The sequence below is a fragment of the Ahaetulla prasina genome, chromosome 1 (assembly GCF_028640845.1).
Source record: "Ahaetulla prasina isolate Xishuangbanna chromosome 1, ASM2864084v1, whole genome shotgun sequence".
Classification (NCBI taxonomy): Eukaryota; Metazoa; Chordata; class Lepidosauria; order Squamata; family Colubridae; genus Ahaetulla; species Ahaetulla prasina.
The window spans coordinates 22,273,658-22,301,037 of NC_080539.1; the positions used below are offsets into that span (position 1 = coordinate 22,273,658).

Here is a 27,380-nt window from a genome sequence, read left to right on the forward strand (position 1 = left end):
TTGTTTAGAAGTCTTTGGTTGCTTATCTGTGCCCTAAGTAGGGATGGGGAAAAGCAAATTTCGTTACAAATCTGCAACAGAACTGCATGGAGGCTTGGGAGTTCAGAACACATATTCCATCTCCACTGCGAAGATCATTGGATGCAGTGATGGTGTTCTGTCCTCCCTCGCCTTCGTCCGAGTGATAGCTTAATTAGCCGGCACTATCAGCTCTGGCAGCAGAATAGCCAGCGTATGCCAAGAGCCTCCGTTATCTTCCACGACGCTGGTGAGTCACCCAGAAACAAACTTCAGCTCTTAATCAGTGGATTTGCCTTTTACAAAGAGACACACCAGCTCTCGCTGCCTTTTATATCCTGTGGGGTGTGGCTCCATGACTCAGCAATTCCTAGGCCTGCCCCACTCTTGCTTCTGTTGTTCCCTCCTCTCCTGCCTACAAAACCTAGGGTTCAATCAAGCCTGATTGCTGTCAGCTGGTTCTGCAGGCATGGCCTGGGGGGGGGGAAGAGTCAGGGGATGGAGGCCTCGTTATCTCTTCCACCTGGCCTGTTTCTGGCTCCTGGAGCTGAGCCAGGGAAGCCGGTGCTCCCGAAGTAAGTCCTGATGGCCCTTCTCCCTCACTGTCCAAGTCACTTTCTGACAGCAGGCCGGGCTCCAAGTCACTTTCTGGCAGCACGGCCGGCTCAGGGGGCGCAGACACAACAGATGGGTTTCAAAAAAATTTACTACCAGTTCTGTGGGTGTGGCTTGGAGGGCATGGTATAACTTGGTGGGTGTGGCTTGGTGGGCATGGCAGGGGAAGGGTAATGTAAAATCTCCATTCCCACCCCACTCCAGGGGAAGGTTACTGCAAAATCTCCATTTCCTCCCAATCAGCTGGGACTTGGGAGGTAGAGAATAGATGGGGGCAAGGCCAGTCAGAATTTTTACTACCGGTTCTCCAAACTACTCAAAATTTCCACTACTAGTTCTCCAGAATTGGTCAGAACCTGCTAAAACCCACCTCTGATTGGATGGAACTACAGGTGGTCCTCAACCAGTGGTTTAGCAATTGTCAAGCTATAACAAAGCCCTTAAAACGTACAACATGGTTCTGAAGTTCAGATGGCTGCCCCACCCCCACCCCAATCCCCTGATCTCACACTGCATATTGGGTGTTCGGCAACGGCCTGCATTTACAATGTTTACAAGGTCATAGGACTGCAATTTACCCATTTATTTAAATTTATATGCTTCCCATCTTGCAATCTGAGGCAATTCTGGCCAGTTTCACAATGCAATAAAACATAGAGATGTCAAAACAATTACAGTATATACATTTTTTTAAAAAAACAGCTGGAAATCAACATTTACTTCCTGTTTTCAGCAAAAACTGCCCATAGCAATCAATAGGTTTGCTCAATGACTGAGTCAGTCATGTGATCATCATAAATTACAAGTGTAATTGCCAAGGTCACTTTACAGCTTAAGTTAAGGACTTCCTGTAATAGAAGGGATTGGGGAAAAACAGCATCACCCGGAACCCAGTCATCAAATGCTCCAAAGAGAGATATCAAAAATATAACAAAGCATTCAGAACAGTTTCTGGAACTGTGTCCAACCCATTAACTAGCACTGGCTATAGGAGGTGCATTTTCTTTTGTGAAACAATAGCAATAGCACTTAGACTTAAATACTGCTTCATACTGCTTTACAGCCCTGTCTAAGTGGTTTACAGTGTCAGCATCTTGCCCCTAACAATCTGGGCCCTCATTTTACCCACCTCCAAAGAATGGAAGGCTGAGTCAACCTTGAGCCCATCAGGATCGAACTTCTGGCAGTGGGCAGAGTCAGCCTGCAATATGCATTCTAACCACTGTGCTACCACAGCTCCTTAAGGAGAAACAAAGTAATGTGTCCGATCTCTGCGATGTGTCTCTGTTCTCTTCTCATATCATATCGTGTTTCAGTGTTTGGGTGCTTTGAGGAGCAATTCCAAACAACAAACACTATGTTTTGTTTAAGTTAAATGTTTTGAGGATAAATATGATTTTGGAGCACTTTTGAGAATTCTACTGTCAAAAGCTCCTAATGTTTCAAAAACTATGGAGAAAACCTTTCCGGTTTACTCTGTCATCTCAATATTCAGTACCAATATTTATAACCCTTTTTGCTTGCTTTTAAGCTACTCTTGGCTTGGTAGTGCCACATCTACAGTATATGTAAAGCTTCAGCTACTAAGACATCCATTGTGTTCTGTTTTAGATGTCAAGTCTTTTTGAACTTGAAAGGCCCATAACCTTTTTACACAATTGTTGTGAAATACACATTTATTTATCAGATTTATATCCTGACTTTATTTTGTACAATTCCAGGCAGCAAATATAATAGCAATAGCACTTAGATGTATATACCGCATCACAGTGCTTGACAACACTCTCTGAGAGGTTTGCAAACATCAGCATACGGCCACCAACAATTTGGGTCCTAATTTTACTGACCTCAGAAGAATGGAATGCTGAGTCAACCTTGAGCCGTTCAAAATCAAACTTCTGACAATGGGCAGAGTTAGCTTGCAATAGTGTATTCTAACCAATACTGCACCACCATGGCTCCTAATGCTCCATTTTTCTCATAACAATAATCCTGTGAGGTGGCTTGGGTTGACATAGTGTGATTCATCCCAAATAACTCATGCCTAGCCTAGGGGAGGCTAAAACTCACAATGTCTCACTTTCTAATTCAGCACGATAACAGCTACATCAATTGGCTCTCGCGTTTTTACATCTCACTATCCGGGGGCCATCAAACGTACTGGAGTCAAATCCTGCCTTCCTTTACTCTGTCTATGAAATTACTGAGAGACCTACCTGAACCTTTCAGACTGGAAGAAATTTTAAAAGGAGCTTGCAAAATCTCTACTGGGGTAGTCTTCGTAGTATATACATTATCTTTTTCACTCTGTTGCAAGCATTTTTAAGCATGAGCTGACTCATCTTGCATTTTAGATTCCAAAACTGCTGGTAAGAAGCCACCAACTTTCCTATTAGGTACAGTACTTCCAGCTGCATAAAAAGGGTTCCCCCCCCCAAGTACCAGTTGCTACAAACTTGAAAACCAATAAAAAGCCTTAGGAATGATGCCCTGTTTGTGGTCTAGACTGCCTGCTGTTGGAAAAAAAGTTGCTGAACCTGATACATAATTTTTCAATGCATTTTAATCAGCTTTTGTCCCAAGGTAATAACAACCAATATGTAAAATTATTTTTAAAATCTATAAACTAAAATAAGACACTAGGTGGCAGTACTGACAAAGCAACATCTTAGAAGGAAACTAGGAAAAGGAGGGGGGAGAGGAAATGGAAAGGTGAGGGACAGATGGATCTTGTCTCATTAGAATGTTATTTTAACAACAGTAAAATAGCTTACAATGGAAAGGATTCGTCACACACACCAACCACCAGACCTATTTGTTGAAAAATGAATGAATGAATGAATGAATGAATGAATGAATGAATGAATGAATGAATGAATCTGTCAGTGTTCCAAGTAATGCACCCATAGAAAACAAAACTCTGAGGCAGGTAGATTCTTCATAGAGCAATTTATTGGATACATCATATTGGCACAACTGGTAAAAACCGACTCTGAAAGTTCCCGCAGTTTTCACCTAAATAAAAGTAGAAGTTTCCCCTTTCCCACCAAGTCATCAGTCATATTGTCCAATAGAGGTGCTGGCCAGTTCCTTGGTTACTCCACTCCACTTCTCCTCTCCTCGGCCACCTGTTGGAATGTCCTTAGTTCCCACAGGAAAACTTTTTGTTTTGATTACAAAACCCCAGCTATCTCTTTCCACCCTCCCTGTCCCCTCTTCCTCCTTGTGGCAACCCTGAAGCCTCAAAGATGGCCTCAGCAAGGTTTGCTTTAGGGTTGAGAGTATGAATGAGTTTGAATCAATTTACTATGGAAAAAATGTCCCTAGTGTTAACTCACAATACAAGATCCCAATAAGTAAATGCCCACTGCAAAATAGCTCACTTATTTGACAGTAAGAACTATTAAACAATGGGATACTTTGCCCCCTGGACTTGTGGATGCTCCACTGCTGGAGGTTTTCAAGAAAATAAAGCTTTTAAGAAGAAGGGTAGGCTATTCATCTTTTTTTTTCTTTTGCACATGACAAGCTTATAAAATGCTTTACAAAAAAAATATTGCAGTTCCTTTTGATACAAGTGAATGTTTTAATAGGGACAAACCCATACGGGCATACCACTGAATTCAGGAAATGGCCATTTATTAGAAACTCAGAAAATGGCTCATGTTTGAAAGAAAACAGATGGCAAAGAGCTAGAGCAGGGGTGTCAAACTTGATTTCACTGAGGGCCGCATCAGGGTTGTGTTTGACCTCAGGGACCAGGGGGGCGTGGCTAGCTTAGCATCACTCATGTTGGGAGTGTCTTGTTGTGGCCCAAGTGCCCTGCCAGTGAAAACAGGCTGCCATTCCATTTTACTTTATTTTATTTTATTTTATTTTATTTTATTGCATTTATAACCCGCCCTTCTCCGAAGACTCAGGGCGGCTTACACTATGTTAGCAATAGTCTTCATCCTATTTGTATATTTATATACAAATTCAACTTATTGCCCCCAACAATCTGGGTCCTCATTTTACCTACCTTATAAAGGATGGAAGGCTGAGTCAACCTTGGGCCTGGTGGGACTAGAACCTGCAGTAATTGCAGGCAGCTGCTGTTAATAACAGACTGCATTAGCAGTCTGAGCCACAATAAAATGTATTTATTTTATTTTGTCATTCATATATAAGATAACAGGTAAAAGTATAAACATAATTTTATAAAAATAATTTTATAATTTATAAAAATAATTTTGTAAAATTTTCCGCCATGACAAGACTCCTGCCATTCTCTGTCAGTGAAAACGAAGCTCCATTTTCATTGGCAGAGGGTGGCAGGAAGCCAGTCATTTGCTGTTTCTAGGGCGACTCCGCGGGCCAGATCTAAGCACCTCCGTGGCCGGACCCAGCCCCTAGAGCCTTGTGGGCTGCTCTCTCCACATGAAGGGGCCAGCAGGCCACCCTTCTATTAAATGTTGAGTCTGTTCACATTCCTAAATCCAGTTCCTGAATTAATCCATGTTCTCAGTTCATAATTTACAGTAAGGTTCAAAAAATAGAAACAGTCAAATACTACCCCAACTAAAGTTGGTATTAATCTATTTTAGGATGAATGTTAGAATGCAGCAGCTCCTAGGTTTTTTCATAGATTTGGATAAATATTGTGAAAATGATCCTCCAGAGCAGGGGTCTCCAACCTTGGTAACTTTAAGCCTGGAGGACTTCAACTCCCAGAATTCCCCAGCCAGCAAAGCTTCAACTCCCAGAATTCAACTCCCAGAACTTCAACTCCCAGGACTTCAACTCCCAGAATTCCCCAGCCAGCAAAGCAAAGAATTCTGGGAGTTGAAGCCCACCAGGCTTAAAGTTGCCAAGGTTGGAGACCCCTGCTCCAGAGTATCATATATGAGTCAGAGATCTTCCATACAGAAAAGAAAGGGAAGGTGGAGAACTGATGGCAACTATACATGAATTAACTTAACAATCCTATTCTGAGACTGTTCCCAAAAAGGGAAATGCTGGATATACCAGTAAGTGATAAATCAAGGAAAGCTAGTATCCCAATTAATGTAATTACAAATAAATTTAAAAATAAATCGGACTAGGGATAGGGCTGTATACAGCGGGTTGATTACATTTAAGAGCCTCGGTGGTTAGAGTACAGTACTGCAAGCTACTTCTGCTGACTGCCGGCTGACTGCAATTTGGCAGTTCGAATTCTACCAGGCTCAAGATTGACTCAGCCTTCCAGGTGGGTAAAATGAGGACCCAAACTGTTGGGGGCAATATGCTGACTCTGTAAACCGCTTAGAGAAGGCTGTAAAGCACTGTAAAGCGGTATATAAGTCTAGGTACTATTGCTATTTAAACCCATGACTGATGCAATCAGTCACTACCCAATCAGCCGTATTTATCTGTAGTAAATATCATAAACTATCCATGACAAACCCCTATCTTTTACTGCTGGAAGTCTGCCATCATTCCCTGCCACTTAAATATATATATATATTGGGGGAGGGGGGAAAATCCATGGTAACTCAGCTGTAATCAAACCCATTGTTAAGTCTTTCTTTCTACTACCAAACAAACATAACCCTAGAGTAGCCCTGGAAAAATTTAGTTTCTATAGGAATTTTTATGGATTTTGTTTTTAATCCTGACTTTAGTATTTTAATAAATAACTTCAGGCAATTCTCCTTCCTCCTCCTATTTTCCCCATAACAGCCATCCTGTGAAATGAGTTAAGCTGTAAGAGAGGAACTGGCCCAAAGTCCCCCAACTGGCTTTCATGATTAAGGTGGGATAGAATTCACCATCTCCTTGTTTATAGCCAGGTGCCTTAAAGACTAGACCAAAACATTAATCTCTTTACAAGAGATAGTGGTGTTGGTGGTTAAAAAGAGAAAGACTATGGACTTCTTTGTTTCCATCTAATAATGGTCTATTTTACAGCTCAGAATTGGTAGATCCAGCTCAAGAGATAATTTGTTGCCATCAAATGCTTCTTACCATTCATGCAGAAACCCAGCCCTTCAATGAAATCCATGTGATAAACTTTTTATGATGTTTTAAGTTGCCCAAAGATGGTTCTCAAACAATGTTGTTTCTCCACAGAAAAATATCAGGCTCGTTTTAATCTTATTGTTTCATTATTTGCAGGTTTACACCAATAAAAGATGTAGATTCCTCAAGTTCAGAACATTCCAGATGGTGGCTAATAATCTAGGCTTAAGCCAAATCCTGATTTAAAACTGATTAGAAGCTGCCTTATTTTGGTTCAATAATAAACATATGATAAACATACGATAAAATATACGATAAAGAGTTGCAGGAATTGGGTATGTCTAGTCTAACAAAGAGAAGGACTAGGAGTGAAATAATAGCAGTCTTCCAATATTTGAGGGGCTATCACAAAGAATGGGGGGGGGGTCAACCTACTCTCCAAAGCACCTGAGGCAAGGCAAGAAGTAACAGATGGAAACTTACCAAAGAGAGATCCAACCTAAAACTAAGGAGGAATTTCCCGATAGTGAAAACTATCAGTGGAACACCTTGCCTTCAGAAGTTGTGAGTGCTTCAACACTAGAGGTTTTTACGAAGAGACTGGACAGCCACATCCAGAATGGTTTAGGGTCCTCTGCATGGGCAGGGCATTGGACTAGAACAGGGGTCTCCAACCTTGGCAACTTTAAGACTTGTGGACTTCAACTCCCAGAGTTCCTCAGCCAGCAAAGTCCACAAGTCTTAAAGTTGCCAAGGTTGGAGACCCTTAAAGTTGCCAAGGTTGGAGACCCCTGGACTAGAAGACCTCCAAGGACCCTTCCAACTCTGTCAATAATCAGATGGGTTGCTAAGCTCCCAAACAAGCCTGGTCTGTCTATTCATTTCTAGGCAGGAAGACAGAATAAAGCAAACAAGCTGCATTAACCATTATTATCTCATTTGATCTAATAAGCTCCCTGACCAAATGATATAAAAACATGGGCTCTCCTCAGTAGAAAAACAAGCAATTCAAGAAAAGATTCGATCCACTTTTTGCCTACTCTGCTGGTTTTCTACTTGGGAGTTCTTTTTTAAGATGTTGGCCTGTATTCAAATAAGGTTTCCCCAGACAGCAATCTGGCCTTCTCTTTTCAGCTGCTTTGTCCTCGTGTGGACCATCTTTTAGAACGGAAAACTCCCCAGCGGAGGCTCGGAGAAAATTCCCATTTCCCTTTGCCATCTTCTGATGCCTTAATAGCAAGCCTCAGACACCAGGAACTAAGGAAGTTCATCCAGAAATTACAAGGGCCTGCAATTTCCGATTCCTTTCTGCCCAGGCATCCATTATTCATGATGGCAACCACTGCCATTTCTACAAGTACCCCACCCACAGTTTGGAGGAAAGCAGTTAAAAGCATCCCACTTTGAGAGAGAGAGAGAGAGAGAGGAAGATAAATCTCTTCTCAGCCACCCCCAAATTCATATCCAGAGACCTGGCTTTGCAACTCCAGTTTTGCTAAAACAATGTCTTGTCCTCGTCAGAGGTTCTACTCCGGAGCAAATTACTCAGGTTTCTGCAGGTTTTTGCCAGGGTGGCAAAAGATAGACATCTAGGCCTGAGCCCTTTTATCCCCAGATGTGCCATTGCTTCCTTCACAAAACCCCTCTGTGGTTTTGGGCAGCTCATCTGCGTAGCAGATGTGCCGCTTCTATGACTCCCAGGGTTTTCCCCTAGAACAAATCTACAGATGTTCACTAAAGTACACCTTTCCTAAACAACATTTTACTTCCCTGGAAGCTACTAGGCTCTCTGATCTCCTCCTGCTGGGATCCTGAAATCTATTTTCAGTTCTAAGCAGGGACACAACAACACAATGATGATGAGTGCTTTCAAGCTAAGGGGTTTTTGAACTCAGTAATTGTTAGCTAAGGAAAGACAGACTGTATGACACAAGGAGTCGGATTACAGAATCAGATTTTCTTTTATGCAAAAAGAGGCTTGCTGAGCTGCACTGCGCAGACAGTCCTTGACTTATGATACATTTAGCAACCATTCAGAATTACAACAGCGCTTTAAAAAGTGGCTTATGACCAGCTTACGATCATTGTAGTATCCCCATGATCATATATTCAAAATTCAGATGCTTGGCATGTATTTGTGATAGTTGAAGCACCCCAGGGGCTATGTGATAATTATTTGTGACCTTTCCAATTGACTTCGGACAAGCAAAGTCAAGGGGGGAAGGCCAGATTTGCTTAACAACCATGTGTTGGAAGAAATATTCATCTGGTTCAGTTCCAAGCCAGGAGAAAGACACTGGAAACATGGAGGCTGATTGGAAAGATGGTTTAATGATGAAGCAGAACCACATGGGTGGTTCTGATGCAGCTGACCACATGGAGTTGAGAGAGGGGGGTATTTATACCTTCTCTTTGGCTTTGCCCTTGAACTTCCTGTTCCTGTGCAAGAACATGTATGCTATTGGCTGTTGTAGGGGGTCATAGCTGGCTCTGTAAGTTGTCTGAGCTATGTTTGATTGAAGTTTGGAGGGTGATGCAGTGAAAAGGCTTGTTGCTAATTCCTATTGTGGTTGAGGGCTTACCCTACCTTTGTTCAGACCTTGCTGCAAGAAGTAATGGATTACAAAATCTGCATTTCTAAAAGCTGGCCTCAGTTTAATATCTGCTTGGGGGCAGGGAGCTGGGGCTCTGAGTTTCTGTCTCCCTTCAGATTTTTATTTCTCTTTTAGGGGAAATATTTTATCCTGCCTTTTTTAATATTTCTCAAAATATTATTATTTCATTCTTCTAGGAGAAGGGTGGGTGCTAAGTTTCTACACATGTGATTTACTTAGCTACTGCAGTAATTTGCTTAACAACTGTGGCAAAACAAGTTGTAAAATTGGGCACAACTCACTTGACAAGCACCTTGTTTAGCACGTGAAATTCTGGTTCTGATTGCAGTCGTAAGTGGAGCAGGGGTGGGATTCTACCGGTTGAACAACCGGTTCGCTGAGTGCGCGCTTTGCACACGCTTCATGCGCTTGTGCAGTTGCCATAAAATTGAACTTCCGCGTTGCAAACAAAGAAAGGAGCAAGGAAAACAGCTGAGGAGGGCCAATTCACTCTGCCACCCCTGATCAGCTGGGCTTCAAAAGCAGAAATGAAAGTCAGTATAACCCGGGGGCAGGCGGGTCCACTTTCACAGCAACAGAAAACCAGTTCGCTCTCGGCAGGAAGTGGGAACTACCAGTTTGGCCGAACCAGGCCGAACCAGTAGAATCCCACCACTGAAGTGGAGGACTACTATACACGGAGAAGTCAGTAAAACTTTCTGGAGTAGCCAAAGGCAAACCACTTCTCCACCATTGCCATGAAAACTGCTTGGATTCAGCCAAATTAAGCTCAATATTATAGTTTCTATATACTTTTATATTAAGAAATACACATATTCAACTTATTATGTGATTTTCTGGCAAGCAGTCCTTTAAAGAGGGATACCCTTATTGCAGCTGAACTAGAAGTTTATTTAAGAAAACTCCAAATTGGAAGCTTATATTTATCTACCACCCATCTTGCTTTCAAGGCAATGCTAAGGCCCTAGCATTGCCTTGAACAGCAGCTTACAATATCATGAAAATAGAAATATAATCATTATACATTGGTTGGCTCTATTATGGTCTAACCTAAAGAAGCAACAAACTGATTTAAAATATGAAACCAAAATGCTTTTTCCCAATATTACTACTTCACTGCACAAAGAAAATCTGGAAAGCTTTTCAGAGTTGGATGAGTGGGTGGGGGGAGTTACTATAAATATTCTGCTTTTTGTTATCATTTCATGGCATCATGAAATTATCCAACGGTGAAATGCTGGAAATATACTTAACAGATTGGATCCTTTTTCCATATGTGGTGGCAATGTTGTAAAACTCAACAGCACTAGAAAACAATCCACTTCTAGAATGGAACAATTTAGAAAGATGTACTCCTAGTCCATCCTGAGATATTTTTATTACATTTCATGAAATCATATATTTCTTTAAAATATACTGAATTGGCATTGTATATATTAATGACTACATGGATTTTACATGCTTTTTATTGGAAAACAACTTTGATTCCTTCCATGGAAGAGTGGCTAACCAAACGATGGGAAGATGCTTCAGTGTCTGGTATAACTTTGTGTTTAGAAAATAAACCTTTAAATTTCTAGGTTCTATCATATCGCAAGATCTAAAATGGACAGCTAACATCAAAAACATCATCAAAAAAGGACAACAAAGAATGTTCTTTCTGCGCCAACTCAGTAAGCTCAAACTGCCCAAGGAGCTGCTGATCCAGTTCTACAGAGGAATTATTGAGTCTGTCATTTGCACCTCTATAATTGTCTGGTTCGGTTCTGCAACCCAACAAGAAAGACACAGACTTCAGAGGATAATTAGAACTGCAGAAAAAATAATTGCTACCACCCTGCCTTCCACTGAGGACCTGTATACTGCACGAATCAAGAAGAGGGCCATGAAAATATTTACAGATCCCTCACTTCCAGGACATAAACTGTTTCAACTCCTACCCTCAAAACGACACTATAGAGCACTGCACACCAGAACAACTAGACACAAGAACAGTTTTTTCCCAAAGGCCATCACTCTGCTAAACAAATAATTCCTTCAACACTGTCAAACTATTTACTAAATGTGGACTACTATTAATCTTCTCATCGTTCCCATCACCAATCTCTTTCCACTTATGACTGTATGACTGTAACTTTGTTGCTGGCAATCCTTATGATTTATATTGATATATTGACCATCAGTTGTGTTGTAAATGTTGAAATGTTGTACCTTGATGAACGTATCTTTTCTTTTATGTACACTGAGAGCATATGCACCAAGACAAATTCCTTGTGTGTCCAATCACACTTGGCCCATAAAATTCAATTCAATTCTATCCTATCCTATCCTGTCCTGTCCTCTCCTGTCCTTGGCCAATAAAAAAAAAATTCTAATTCTAAATCTGATGTAGAATTCAGTTCTGTTTGAAACTCTTTTAGACTGTGATTTTATATGTGGAATTTTGGAAGGTTGTGGATGCAGTGATTGGTTGCGAAATTACTTTTTCATCATCAGTCGCCAAATAAGGCAGACATTAAGCAAGCATGACTTGTATGCAGTTCAGAAGTGATTAACAAGAAATACTGTGCACCCCGCATAAATTCAAGCACAATGCCTCTGTTTTTTTCTCAGAAAAAGATGCCACTACTTTAATGAGCTGACTCATTTGCATGACTTCTAAAAGAGCAGCATCTTTTTCCAGGATCCCTTGCAAGACTTTTGGGGGAGGGGAGGGGAGGAGGAGTAGAAAGAGGCCTTTTTAATGAAAAGCAGAGAGGTGTTACAGTTAGGGGATCTGAAACACATCTTTCAAATTGTTTTTGAAACATGCAGAATCCTAATTTTATTCTGTATATATTGGGCACTGCACTGTTCTTTTCAGGTTGACTCTGAAAGGTGATATAAATTGCCCACAGTGTGGCGTAATACACTGGGGGGGTCTGACCAACTTTAATTCACCAGAATATTAAATTAGTGCGTGTCTTTCTTTAGATTTTAAAAGAAACCAGCCACCACACATATACTGCAAAATGTCAGTTCTGACTTGCCATTTTTAACATTTCAACATTCTTTTATTCCTTTGTCTGTGTACAGCTAAATATAACACTGGGCTTCTGTATATAGACAGAAAGAAAGTACCGTATTTTTCAGAGTATAAGACGCACCTTTTTCCCTCCTAAAAGGGGGTGAAAATTTGGGTGCATCTTATACACTGAATGTAGCCCCTCCCACCCACTGGCCCCCACCCTTTGCCCTCTTCCTCCCAGCAATTTACCTCCTCGTAGCAAGCATAAAAAGAAACAGCTCATTTCAGCTTCAGCACAGCCTAATTAGCACAAGTTGATTGTCCCTTGGATAGGCCTCCCGACTCTCAGCTGTTTCAGGCTGCAGGGAGCCTTTTCTATGCGGGCCTCTGCAGCTTGCTGCAAGGAGGTAAATTGCTGAGAGCAGATTTTTTTTCTTGTGCTAATCAAGCTATGCTGAAAACGAAAATGAAAGTAAAGCAGGCTGTTTGCTGTTTGCTGCAATGAGGCAAAACTGCTGGGAGGCAGAGGCAGATTTTTTTTTCTTGTTTTCCTCACCAAAAAAGGTATAGTCCGGAACACTCTGAAAAATATGGTAGTTGGATTTTTGCTTCGAGAAGAACGAAACCTTCCTCTCAAAGAGAAAAAGAATTATTTTCAGGAAAAGAATTTGACCCGGCTCCCTGGAGTAGAAATGACCCAACACTAATCTGGCTTCAGATAGACAAAGAGAGATGGCTGCCAAAACAAGTGTATCTGGTCCTTTGGCAGATTTACCTGATTTTAATCGGGGCCTGGTTTTTTTATTCATCATTGTAATTCTGGTAATCCCTCCTTAAAATCTGACTTCCTCTCCTTTCTGCATATGGGTAAAGCTCCTTCCACGGAAAGTAGAATCAGCCACCTCAACCAGAAGATCCCTGATCTCTTCTACAACTTCTAGCCCTTCCCGACAATGAGTTATGGGACAAATCAAGTAATTACAATTCTCTACTTTTGTAAGATCTGCTATAGCTTTGCAGTGTTGAATGAAATTTCCTAGCAATGAGTGCCTGGCTATGAGGGATTCCTCTTGGCAATGACTGGACACATACCATAGCAGAGATGAAATTTTCACACAATGCAGATAGCCCTCAACTTACGACCAATGACTTAGCAACTGTTCCAATGGTTGCTTATCCATGTACTCAGTTGCCCAGGACCTCAAACCATGTGGTCCTGTCCACCATTAAACCATCTTTCCAATCAGCCTCCATGTTTCCAGTGTCTTTCTTCCCACTTGGAACTGAACCCAGGTGGATATTTCTTCCAACAATATACACTGAGAGCTAATGCACCACAGACAGATTCCTTGTGTGTCCAATCGCAGTCGGCCAATAAGCAACTATTCCATTCCATTCCACTCTATCCTTCCGTAAATTTCTAATCCAACTTCCCATTCTCGTACCTGCTTGTATCCCCTCTTCCTCATGCATATACACTGGCTTTTCCTACTGGCACGGGTGTGCTGCTTATAAGCATTGGTACCTTCCTTTAAAAAGCCAGGTTGTGCCACAGTTAGCCAGCTGGGGTTGTTGTTACACCAGTCAAATGGCTGGGATACCGGTGTGGATGGACGAGTGAGCGTGTGGTGATCAGTCTGTCTCTCTCAACAAGCTGGGAGGGAATTAAGCACTTCCTCTCTCAGGTTTCCAAGCTTGTAAATGTTTATGTCCCTGTGGGAAAGGGGATGAGCCGAGTGTTGCCTTGGGAAAGGATGGGGAGGAGGGCACTTCTGTCAGCATTTTCAGAGCAGTTTTTTCTTAGCAAAGAGAGCGATTTTAACCCCTTCTCCTCACACTGAGATATACAGTACACATCTTGGAGAAATCAGTTTCTGGTTCATTTTATTTTCTTAGTTCCTCTAAGGCCGTGATGGCGAACCTATGGCACCCGGTGCCAAGGGTGGCACGCAGAGCCCCCTCTATGGGCACGTGTGTCATCCTGGTTTCTGCATGCACATGCACACCAGCCATCTGGTCTTTGCGGGCACCAGAGTGCTGGAAATGGCCTGAAAAATGCCCCCAAAATAGGCTGTTTTTCAGACCATTCTCTGGACCATTTTTGGGCTGTTTTCAGGCCATTTTCCAGGCCATTTTTGGGCCCAAAACAGCCAAAACTGTCCAAAAAACAGGCATGCATGTAGTGGCCAGCTGGTCTTCTGGCGCTCCGGCACACACACATGCACATACACAAGCAAGTGCATTCTGGTTTGAGCGCTCGGTGCAGAAAAGGTTCGCCAACACAGCTCTAAGGCAATTACTTCCATTACTATTTCTTGAAGGGGGGTGTAAAAAAACAAACCCAGTTTAACTATACCTGTGAGAGGGTAGTAATAACAATTTAAAAAAAAACCCAGATCCAGAGTTCTTTAATGTCTACTTCAAATCCTACTTGTAAAAACTGGTGATTTTTTCAAAGTCTCTGAATCGTCAAAAAGCATATTTCATTTATTTATTTATTTATTATTACTATTTATTTTATCATGTACAAGATAACAGGGGTAAGTATAAAAATGGACATGAACGTAGGAAATAAGTACAAATAAATGGGGACAGGGATGGTAGGCACATTGGTGCCCTTATGCACGCCCCCTTTACGGACCTCTTAGGAATGGGTCCATAGTAGACAGTTTAAGGTTGAAGCTGTGGGAGTTTGAGGATGTAACAACGGAGTCAGATAGAGCATTCCAGGCATTGACCACTCTGTTGCTGAAGTCGTATTTTCTGTAATCGAGTTTGGAGCAGTTTACCTTGAGTTTGTATTTACTGTTTGCCCGAGTATTAGTGAGGTTGAAGCTGAAGTAGTCATTGACAGGTAGGACGTTGTAGCAGACAATTTTATTTATTATTTTTTTTGTTTACATTTATACCCCGCCCTTCTCCGAAGACTCAGGGCGGCTTACAATGTATTTTGTGTACTATGCTTAGTACACATGCTTGTGTACTATGCTTAGGTTAGACTGTAGGCGGCGTAGTTCCAGGTTGTCCAGGCCCAAAATTTCGAGCCTGGTGGCATAAGGGATTCTATTGTGAGTGGAAGAGTGGAGGACTCTTCTCGTGAAATAGCTCTGGACCCACTCAGTTGTATTAATGTCCGATATACAGTGTGGATTCCAGGCAGATGAACTGTATTCAAGAATTGGTCGGCAAAGGTTTCTGTATGCCCTAGCTAGCAGTACCATATTACCGGAGAAGAAGCTTCGCAAAATTAGGTTAACAACTCTTAATGCCTTTTTGGCAATGTTGTTACAGTGAGCTCTGGGGCTTAGATCGTTTGAGATGAGTACTCCTAGATCCTTGACACAGTGAAGGTCGTCTACGAGGTCGTATCCACCCAGCTTGTATTTGGTATTCTGGTTTTTGTTGCCAATATGTAAGACAGAGAATTTGTTAGTTGAGATTTGGAATTGCCAATTGTTTGACCATTGTGACACATGGTCAAGGTCTCTTTGTAGGGCAGCAGCATTATCGGTGGTGTTAAATAGTTTTACATCATCAGCGAAGAGGACACAGCTGCTTACAGGGTTGCATGTATAGGTAAGGTTAAGGTTGCATGTATAGGCACAATCAGGAAAGTACTTAAGAAATGCCAGTCCTTCTTGTTATTCACCCTTGTTAGGTGTGATACATGAATGTTTTATAACAACCCTGCAGAAAAGTTCAGCATTATCAGCCAGTCTACTGGAGTGTGTATATGTACATTTCTTAGGAAAAGAAGTTAAGTTAGATTTATTACAATCAAAAGACCACCATGAAACTTTTGCCATTCAATCTTTGTCTTCTAAGTCTTTGATGGCATCATTTTGCCATGGCCACCTGTCAACCTATCAAAGGCTTTTACAACATAGAAGCCGACTCAAGGATGGAATAGCCATTTTGTTAAAATTCCTGTTGTCCCTTTTTATCTGTTTTTAAAATTTGTAAAATAATTGGATTTCCAGGAGTTCATGACTGACTTGCCTCACATCCTTAACAGCTGTAAGTATTTAACCAAATAGCAATAGCACTTAGATTTATATACCGCTTCATAATGCTTATACATCCTCTCTAAGAAGTTTACAGAGTCAGCATATTGCCCCAACAATCTGGATTCTCATTTTACTGACCTTGGAAGGATGGAAGGCTGAGTTAACCTTGAGCTGCTCAGAATCGAACTCCTGGCAATGAGCAGTGAGCTAGGCTGCAATACTGCATTCTAACCACTGAGCCATCATGGCTCCTGTACAGGGGTGAGATCCTTCCAGTTTAATAACTGGTTCGGTGATCACAGGTGTTGCGTGTGTGCGCAGTTGAATAAAAAAAATCACTTTTCTCATTAGTGTTAGGGAATTAAAACAGCTGAGGCACGGCAATCTGCTCTGCCTCACTAATCAGCTGTGAAGATAAAGGTTAGTAAAGAGATGGGTGGGCAGGCCCAGCTGATTGTTGGGGGGAACCAGTTCACTCCCAACTCATCATTGGAGTTACCGGTTCAACTGAACTGGTCCGAACTGGTAGAATCCCACCCCTGCTCCTGTGGATGGATACCCATCCCTGTCTAAGCTTTCAATTCCTTTCTTTCATTTTGTTTGTCCCTCTCATCTCTTCTTCTCTTATTAGGGTTGGGAGTGAGCATTACCCTGTCTTCCCTGCACAGAGGTTGAACACTGCTAACCCCAATAGAAACCAACAATTCTTTTGTTAAGCTGCGCAGTTACTAAGTGTGAGGTTGTTCTGACCCAGGCCCAAATAGGTAGTATTAAAGTCAGATTAAAAACAAACAGACTTTATTAGAACAGCTGATAATTAACTCATTCTCAGCATCGTCCAAACTAAATCAAAGCTAATTCTTCATAGCACAGTTCTTCAGTCTTATCACCAACCTTGGTCTAATTAGGCAAACTGCCAAAGACTTCTCTTGGCAAAAGTTCAAAAGCAGAAGACGCCGACAAGAAATAAATGCACAAGACAAGGAGCAAGTCAATGTTGTTTTCCGACAACGAGCCCAAATGCCGTTGCTGGTCTTTTAAGCCTTATGGGAGTAGGTCAATCATCTCTTGACCTACTCCCTAGTCATCCTGTTTGCTTTAGCTGCTCTTGGTTTCTGGCAGCTCTTCTCATGCGTGCATTAGGAACAGGCTCCTCCTGTTCCTCTGTCTCATTACTGTCAGCCTCTGGAGGCTCCGGAGTCAGCACATCACTCCCTGTTGTGTCTGCGCCCCCCGAGCTGGGCCCCCTGCCAGAAAGTGACTTGGAAAGTGAGTGGGAAGGGCCATCAGGACTTACCTCTGGAGCACCGGCTTCCCTGGCTCAGCTCCAGGAGCCAGAGGCAGGCTAGATGGAGAAGATAACGAGGCCTCCATCCCCTGACTCTTCCCCCCCCAGGCCACGCCTCCAGACCCAGCTGATGGCAAGCAGAAGCAGAAGTGGGGCAGGCCTAGGAAGTGCTGAGTCACGGAGCCACACCCCACAGAGTATAAAAGCAGCCCTGGCTGCTCTTCTGCTCCGTGACGAGCAAAAATTGAGCTGAACTCTTTGACTCTTGGAGAATTGAGCTGAACATTTGGCCTGGACTGCTGACCTCCTGCTTGCATGGCAACCCCAAGATAAAAGGAAGACTTTGGCAGGCAGCTGCAGATTCCCTGCCAGGACTGATAGCAGCCGTGAACTCAATTACTGGCTCGTTTAGCCAGCTCATGTGGCTGAGGCCGGGAGGGGACAGAACACTCCCAGATGGCCCTGGCCCCATCTCTGCCTCTGATGCAGAGTTCTCATCCGGGCCTTTCCCAGCCTCCAGGACTGGCCCATGTTCTTTCTCAGCCTCATCGCTGTCCGACTCCACTGCTGGCGGACCACAACAGAGGTCCTATGACCCTGCTGACTTACTCCATCAGTTCTGTTGGTTGTGGCTGTGGTTGTTAAACATGACTTGACTTGAATCTTCATGATGGATTCCTTAATCAACTTTGCTTGTCATAAGCCAGCTATGAAGGTTACAACTGGCGATCAAGTGACCAAAATGAATGTTGTCATGGCTGCAAATTTGAGATCCTGTCATAAGTCTTATTGTCAACACCACTGAAACTTTGGTGGACAGTATGCAAGGATTAAGCTGGAAACTTGGGCTCTGAGAATTTCCAGCGGCTTGTTTGGCAGATTCTCTTAAAATTTGCAAAAGACTTCCTTAGAGTAGGGGTCTCCAACCTTGGCAACTTTAAGACTTGTGGACTTCAACTCTCAGAGTCCATCAGCCAGCAAAGCTGGCTGAAGTCCACAAGTCTTAAATTTGATAAGGTTGGAGACCCCTGCCTTATTTATTTTATTTTTAACTGGGATCCATAAGTAGGAAATTGAGCAGTCAGCAGACTACATCTGGCTATGAAGTTAGCTGCATTGCCATCTTTTAAACATTTGAGAAGAACTAGGGTGACATCATAGCAATCTTCCAAACTTTGAGAGGCTGCCACAGAGAAGAGAGGACTGAACTATTCTCCAAGCACCTGAAGGCATGACAAGAAGTAACGGATGAAAGATTATCAAAGAGATCTGACTAAAAATAAGGAGAAATTTCCTGAAAGTGAAAACAATTAATCAGTGGAATAGCTTATCTTCAGAGGTTGTGAGTGTTCCATCATTGAAGGTTTTGTCCAGAATGGGCTAAAGCAGTGATGGCTAACCTTTGAGTGCCCAAAGTGCACATGCATGTGCATGTGCATCCCCAAACCCCCAAAATACAATGTGTGCGTGGCCCCCTGCATGCCCCCTGCCCCCCACATATGTGAGCACGGGTCCCCCACACGAGTCCCGTGCCCCTCCGCACATGCATGGCAAAGACCCAAAGACCAGCTGGACGGTGGAATCCCCGGCGCATGCGCGGCAGAGCTGAACTGGGGCGATGGCTCGTGTGCCAATAGAGAGGGCACTGCGTGCCATCTCTGGCACGCATGCCATAGGTTCGCCATCACGGGCATAGGGTCTCTTGCTCGAGCAGGAGGTTGGACTAGAAGACCTCCAAGATCCCTTCTAACTCTGTAATCTGTATTCTATTTCAAATCTAGAGTCTTGGCCTACCCTTGAATATGCTATGTTGCCGCTAAGCAGACGGCAGCTGTCTATGAGCAGGGGGCATCCTTTCGTAAGTTCTGCAAGTTGTCGACTTTCACTCTCTCCCTGGAGAGCCTGTTCTAAAATATCAAAGAGAGATATTGCATTACTTACAGACTGAACTTTCTTGTTGGACTATATTGGTCAACTTTCAGCTGTTTCGGGGGTCTGGATGTAGCCTGCCTTTTTTCGCTCTCCACCTCATGTTGACAGCATTCCTTTTCTCCAATCTGATTGCTCAGTGTGCCAGAAGCTTCGGGCAAGCGGTGTTTTAAAAATCAAGATTTTAACAAAACATAAGGGAAAGGGAAAGGTTTCCCTCACACATATGTGCTAGTTGTTTCCAACTCTAGGGGGCGGTGCTCATCTCCATTTCAAAGCCGAAGAGCCAGAGCTGTCCGAAGACATCTCCGTGGTCATGTGGCCGGCATGACTAAATGCCAAAGGCACATGGAACGCTGTTACCTTCCCACCAAAGGTGGTCCCTATTTTTCTACTTGCATTTTTTACATGCTTTCGAACTGCTAGGTTGGCAGAAGCTGGGACAAGTAATGGGGTTCACCCCGTTACACAGCACTAGGGATTCAAACCGCTGAACTGCCAACCTTTCGATCGACAAGCTCAGCGTCTTAGCCACTGAGCCACCGCATCAGTAACAAAACATAGCACAGTAAAATAAGGAAAAATGTAAAATAGAAGAGTATAAAATGAAATGAAATAACATGTAAGGAGATAAAGGAGGTGTTTCCTTGTCACCATCTGTCAGCTTCCCCAAACCAAAAAAGGCACACAGAGTTACTTCAAAGTAGTTTCTTTTCTGTTCCATACCTATAGACAATAATCTCCAAATTAAAGCAACTACTTGCATCATATACTTTGAGAATTTCTAGGGAGGAGCCATCTTGACTCTTTCTCTCAACCAAACTATCTAAATTTTGCTGTCTCTGGGTCCTTTGGAGTGCAGCCCCTCCCTCCTGGGAATCCAGACTACATTCTACCCCACCATCTTTTTCCTTTTCTCCAGGTTGCTGTTGATAACTGATCCTTTGAGTTCTTCTAGGCCACAGGTGTCAAATTTACCGTGTCATGTTGCCATCACGTGATGTTTCACGATGTTTTTCCCATTCACGGAGCTGGGGTGGGCATGGCCTGCACCTGACACATCCGGCTCTCAGGCCGCCAGTTTGACACCCCTGTTCTAGACTTATGCTTGTGTCAGTGAGATGTGCCAAGTGCCAAAATTGCAATCTAGATCCTGCACTTAATTTATTTGGTCACTCTTCTGGAAAAATTGCAGGGCAATTCATTCATCTTTACTTTTGGATTTGCTCTTTCTTATCTCCACCATCCAGAATCTTTAACCTTTCTTCCTCTAGTTTCACCTTCCACTGCCACCAGAGAGTTCTATTTTCCATCACTCTTTGGGTTATAATGCATAATGCGATGGAACCAGGATATAGGTAGTCCTCGACTTGCAACCATTTGTTTAGTGACCATCTGAAAGTTACATAGCACCAAAAAAAGTGACTTACAACTAGTCCTCATACGTAGAATTGTCACAGCATTCCCATGGTCATGTGATCAAAATTCAAGCACTTGGTAACTGGCATTTATACTTGCAAGAACCTGGTATCATGTAACCACCAATTGCTACCTTCCCAGCCAGTTTCTGACAAGTCAGTTTGGGTATATGGATTCTCTTAACAACAGCATGATTCACTTAACAACTGTAGTGATTCACATAAAATTGGGTATGACTCACTTAATAGCCACCTTTGTTGCAATGGAAATTCTAGACCCAATTGTGGCCATAAATCGAGGACTACCCATATTTGAAAATTGTTTCTTATCCTATTAATATGTATGTATGCAGGGGTGAAATGCTTCTGGTTTGCACCAGTTCAGGTGAACTGGTAGTGATAAAAGCTACCGGTTCAGGCGAACCGGTAGTAAAAAATGCTACCCATTCGTCCGAACCAGTATTTCCAACTATCACCTGCGCTGCACAATTTATATTCACTAGAAAGCAGGAAATCCTGCTTTCTAGTGAATCTAAATAGCGCGGCACACTGCCCGCCCCCTCACTGTTCTACTTACCTTGTTAAGCCTCCTTTTTCTGTGCAAAGTGCGCGTTTGGCATGCAATGCGCATGTGTACACAGTGTGCTTTTGGCGCGCATTGCACATGTACAGGCAGCAAACCTGTGGCAATCCGCGGAGGATTTCACCACTGTATGTATGTATGTATTTATGTATGTATGAATGCATGCATACATGAATGAATGAATGAATGAATGAATGAATGAATGAATGAATGAACAAATAAACATTTCTATGGCTGCCCAAGTCACTCACAGTCACTCCAGGCAGCTTACAAAGATAAACGGATAAATAAAATACTGGTAGATTGTTCCCACAAACTAATAGTGGTTAATTTTCTGGGATAGCATTCTTTCTCTGGAATTCCTTTCTAATGCTGGTTAGACAAGCATCTACTTTCTTTAGCATCAAGCAGACAAATAAACAATTTTGATTCTGTTTAGTTTTTAATTTAAGATGACAGGTTTCCAATTCTCTATTAATAGTGGGGACTTCAACATGGCTTCCAGCTTAATGTGTTTTAATTTTTATTTAAAAGATCCCCTTTGAAAGCTCTTAATTGGTAAAAAGGAATTTATAAATATATTTTTATAGCTAAAACATTTTCCCCTCACTGGATTCTATAGATTTGGAAAGAAATGTATCCTGGACAGAGATAGCAAAAAAAAAAAAAAAAGTACACCCCATATAATATACACTTGGCAAAATACAGTATATAAGCTGGCTAGAAAGAGAGTATTATGTTTCAGTAATATTTCCTTAAAAGAAAAAGAAATCCTAGATTATGAAAGAACAATGTGAAACAAGTGCCAAAGTAGGAAGTTTTGACTTGAGAACTGAATTCCACCTGCTCAGGACAACTACTATTTTAATCTTTGACTTACATTAACGGCAAAGAATGCAACTTCCTTTAAGTGAAAATGAGTGACTTGTGAAGGACTGACTCAAGAGATGGTGTTTCAGGGTAAGGAAAGAACAGTGAAGAAGGCTAAAAGATGTATAAAGGTAAAGGTTCCCCTCGCACATATGTGCTAATCGTTCCCAACTCTAGGGGGCGGTGCTCATCTCCATTTCAAAGCCGAAGAGCCAGCGCTGTCCGAAGTCGTCTCCATGGACACGTGGCTGGCATGACTAAATGCCAAAGGCGTATGGAATGCTGTTACCTTCCCACCAAAGGTGGTCCCTATTTTTCTATGCATTTTTAATGTGCTTTTGAACTGCTAGGTTGGCAGAAGCTGGGACAAGTAATGGGAGCTCACCCCGTTACGCGGCACCAGGGATTCGAACCGCTGATTCACAAGCTCACATCTTAGCCACTGAGCCACCGCATCCCTATAAAAGATGTATACATTTCCTATATTTCTATCCCCACCCTTCCTCCATGGTGCTGGGGCACTTTCAAAGGCCAGCCTATTTTAACTACTGCAAATTTGAAGAATAGCCAATGATGGGTGAGTGAATCAATCTACATTTAATGCAGGTCACTGTGCCATTAGAGCACTCTGTCAAATTTGTTGTTATTTTTAAGTCCTGGGAAAAAAATAAATCACAATTGTTGTCAAATGCACACATCGTTTGTAAACTCTCATTTTGCAATTTTTTCAACAGATTTTGGAAAACAATGGGAATTCCTTGAGTCCAGAATGGAAAGGTTGGAAATGATTTTTGAGATCATCTAATTCAACTCTACTTACTGCAGGAATTCAGGATCACAGGATCCCAACAGAAAGTGATCCAGACTCTCATAAACAATTACAATAAATAAATATTAAATAAAAAATACAATTGAGAGAGGCCAGAGATATTTCACGAGAAGAGTCCTCCATTCCTCTACCCACAATAAAATACCTTGTACCACCAGACTTGAAATTTTGGGCTTATATAACTTAGAGCTACACCGACTTCAGTCTGACCTAAGCGTAGTACATAAAATTATCTGCTACAACGTCCTACCTGTCAATTACTACTTCAGCTTCAACCACAACAACACACGAACACACAATAGATACAAACTCAATTGCAGAAAATACAACTTCAGTAATAGAGTTGTCAATGCCTGGAATGCATTACCAGACTCTGTGGTTTCTTCCCCAAACCCCCAAAACTTTAACCTTAGACTGTCTACTATTGACCTCACCCCATTCCTAAGAGGTCTTTAAGGGGCGTGCACCACATACCAGCGTGCCTATCGTCCCTTTCCTAATGTCCCTTTTTATTTATATCCATTTCATGTATTCATAATCATGTTTATACTTTTATCAGTTATCTTACATATGCTTGACAAATAAAATAAAAAAATAAAAAATAAAAAATAAACTGCTCTAGTGAAAGATCTACTTTCTTGTAATTTCAACCCATGGGGTTTTTTTGCCCTGTCTTCAGGAACAAGTAATTACGGGTAGTCCTTGACTTACAACCATTCATTTAGTGACAGTTCAAAGTTGCAAGGGCACTGAAAAAAGGGACTTATGACCATTTTTCAACTTATAATCACTGTAGAATCCCCATGGTCATGTGATCAAAATTGGGACACTTAGCAACTGACTCATAGTGATGACGATTGCAGTGTCCCATGGTCACATGATTCCGTTTTGCGACCTTCTGACAAGCAAAGTCAATGGGGAAGTTGGATTCACTTAACAGCCGGGCTACTAACTTAACAACTACAGTGATTTGCTTAACAACTGTGGCAAGAAAGGTCGTAAAATGAGGCAAAAGTCACTTTACAGCTGTCTTGCTTAGCAACAAAAATGTGGGGCTCAGTTGGGGACATAATTCAAGGACTACCTGTATTGATTGAGTACAATGTCCTGCTCCTTACAGGATCACTAAGCATCTCTGACATGGGGCTCTCCAAGTTCACATATGAGGTCTTTGAGTGTGTAAATATTTGAAAATAAAATAGCCAGTTCTGTAGATTTCCAATTTCACAGCTGCAAGCAATGGTAAAAAGAGGAGATTCTGTTTCACCGATCTACCCTCCTCATCCCCACCACAATCCACTTAATGTAGCAGTTCCAGTATACGATCAAAGTGCGAATACAATCCAGGGATCCATCGTAAAAGTCTCTGAGCACATTTTCATCTCCTGAATTTCTGACTTTGAGCAAATTTCATTCTAAGAGGAGCCAGATGAGGTCTTTCCTCCATCTCCCAAACACAAGTTAAAAAGAGGAAACAAAACCATTTTTTAATATAAATTCAAAGATGTTATTTTTTTCCCCCCAAAGTATTTTTCAAATTTGCTCTCTGCTCTGCAGAAATCTCTCAGGCTGGCTTATTTTTCTATACCTGTCCCCTTGCTGGGAAAAAAAAAACACATTTATTCCTTTGAAACTTAACACTTTAGTGTCATAGACTACATTTTGGAAATTATACAGCTTCACGTAAACCACGGAGAGCCAAGCAATTGATTGATTCATCCAGTGAGAAGTTCAACCTTGGCAACTTTAAGCAGTGGTGGAATTCAAATTTTTTTACTACCGGTTTTGTGGGCGTGGCTTGGTGGGTGTGGTGTGGTTTGGTTTGGTGGGCATGGCAGGGGAAGGATACTGCAAAATCTCCATTCCCACCCCAGTCCAGGGGAAGGTTACTGCAAAATCCCCATTCCCTCCCCACTGTGGAGCCAGGCAGAGGTGGCATTTGCCGGTTCTCCAAACTACTCAAAATTTCCGCTACTGGTTCTCCAGAACCCGTCAGAACCTGCTGAATTTCATCCCTGACTTTAAGACTTGTAGACTTCAACTCCCAGAATTCCCCAGGCAGCATGGGGAATCTGAGAGCTGAAGTCCACAAGTTGCTAAGGTTGGGCATCCCTGATATAAAGCAAAAAGCAAGCAAAAGAGAGAACTAGGTTCACTGTGTCTTACACTGTTTGCTTAATTACAGTTTATTACAAAAACTGTTGGGTTCAAACAACAAGGTAACCTACAGACTTAGCTTAATGTCTCTTGTGTTCAAACAACACACAAGAAATATTCAATATACCACACTCTGATTTGGAGTATGATATATCAATAGGGACCTTTGAATATAGCACTCTGCTCAGTGCAGAAGACTTATATGGGTAATCCTTGTCTAGCAGCCACAACTGGAACAGGCAACATGGTCATTAAATGAAGCAATTGCTAAATGAAAGATCATAATGTTAAAATCTCAATTCAGTCTACCTTAGTTTTACAGACCTGCCTTCTCTGTGGGGGCTCCTACCCTCTGGAACGAGCTCCCTCTGGGGCTTCGTCAACTCCCCGACCTCAGGTCCTTCCGCCGCGAGCTGAAGACGCTGTTTCAAAGAGCAGGACTAGCGTGAACGTAGTTTTAAATTGGGGTTTTAAATCAGGGGTTTTAAACGGGGTTTTAAATTTGTATTTAAAAGTTTTAGGCCATCAATTGAATTAATTTTCTATTCTTTTTTGCTGTTTTATATGTATTATATGTTTTCTGTTGTTTTATTGGCTGTGAACCGCCCTGAGTCCTTCGGGAGATGGGCAATATACAAATATAATAAATAAATAAATAAATAAATAATAATCATAAATGGGAGGACTGGTCAATAAGTTACATTTTCATCACTATCGTAACAGTCATGTAACAATCGCTAAACAAGGCTGTCACAAAACAAGGTCTACCTGTAATTCAGAGAGATGGACAGCCAGCTGTGTGACAAAGGAACCCCAGCCTCTTCTTACATCCTTCCACTTGCCTCCAGAAGAAATTTATTGTACAATTCTACAGCTCTCACTTTATTAAGTTTCTGCTTTTATATGATTCTGTTGCCCATTCTTTACTAAAACTGCCATTCCCAGTATCAATAAAGTCTTAAGATTGTGGCACCTAAAAAACCAATAAAAAACTACATTTTCCAAATATCCAAGGAACAGACTTTTAATCTTCAAACTGATTAAATCCCATTGACCCACTAAACTTCAATCTGAATAGAGCTGGAAGGGACCTTGAAGGCTTTCTAGTCCAACACTCTGCTCAAGCAGGAGACCCTATACCAGTGATGGCGAACCTTTTCGGCGTCAAGTGCCCAAACCAGAACGTATACATGGTGTGCACACCAGAAAACCAGCTGGCCAGATGGTCTTTGGGTTTCCGGTGCCTACATGAGCACCAGCCAGCTGGTCTTCTGGTTTCTAGCACTCGGACATGAGCAACCAGCTGGCTACCCATGCCGGAAACCAGAAGACCAGCTGGGGATGACACTCATGCCCACAGAGAGGGCTCTGTGTGCTACCTCTGTCACTCATGCCATAGGTTCACTATCACAGTATTATACCATTTCAGACATGAGACTGTCCAGTCTCTTCTTAAAAACCTCCAGTGATGAAGCACCCACAACTTCTGAAGACAAGCTCTTTCACTGGCTAATTGTTCTCACTGTTTCTCCACTATCCCAGGTTGCTTCTCTCCTTGATTAGTTTCCATCCATTGTTTCTTGTCTTGCCTTCTGGTGCTTTGGAAAATAAGTTGACTCCCTCCTCTTTGTGGCAGCCCCGCAAATACTGGAATAACTGCTATCATGTCAACCCAAGTCCTTCTTTTCTCTAGACTAGACAACACTTCAGTACACAACAGTGGTGGGTTGCCCCCAGTTCAGACTGGTTCTATAGAACCGGTAGTAAAACTGGTGGGAGGCTCCGCCCGCTGACCCAGATGTTGTCATAGGTGATCTGTACATGTACAGAAGCTCGGCGCACGCATGAGCAAAGCCATCACGCACACACCATCCCGTTGCAAACCTGTAGTAAAGGTAAGTAGAACCCACCCCTGGTCCACACCAGTGATGGGATTCAAAAATATTTACTACTGGTTCTGTGATCGTGGCTTGGTGAGTGTGGCTGGGGAAGGATACTGTAAAATCTGCATTCCCTTCCCACTCCAGGGGAAGGTTACTGCAAAATCCCCATTTCTTCCTGA

The 27,380-nt window shown here is 42.3% G+C and overlaps 1 protein-coding gene across 5 annotated transcripts in view; it reads right to left on the reverse strand.

The window, feature by feature from the left end:
* COL26A1 (collagen type XXVI alpha 1 chain) overlaps window positions 1-27,380 on the reverse strand; it is a 211,133-nt gene that overhangs the window by 49,634 nt on the left and 134,119 nt on the right. The window lies entirely within an intron of this gene.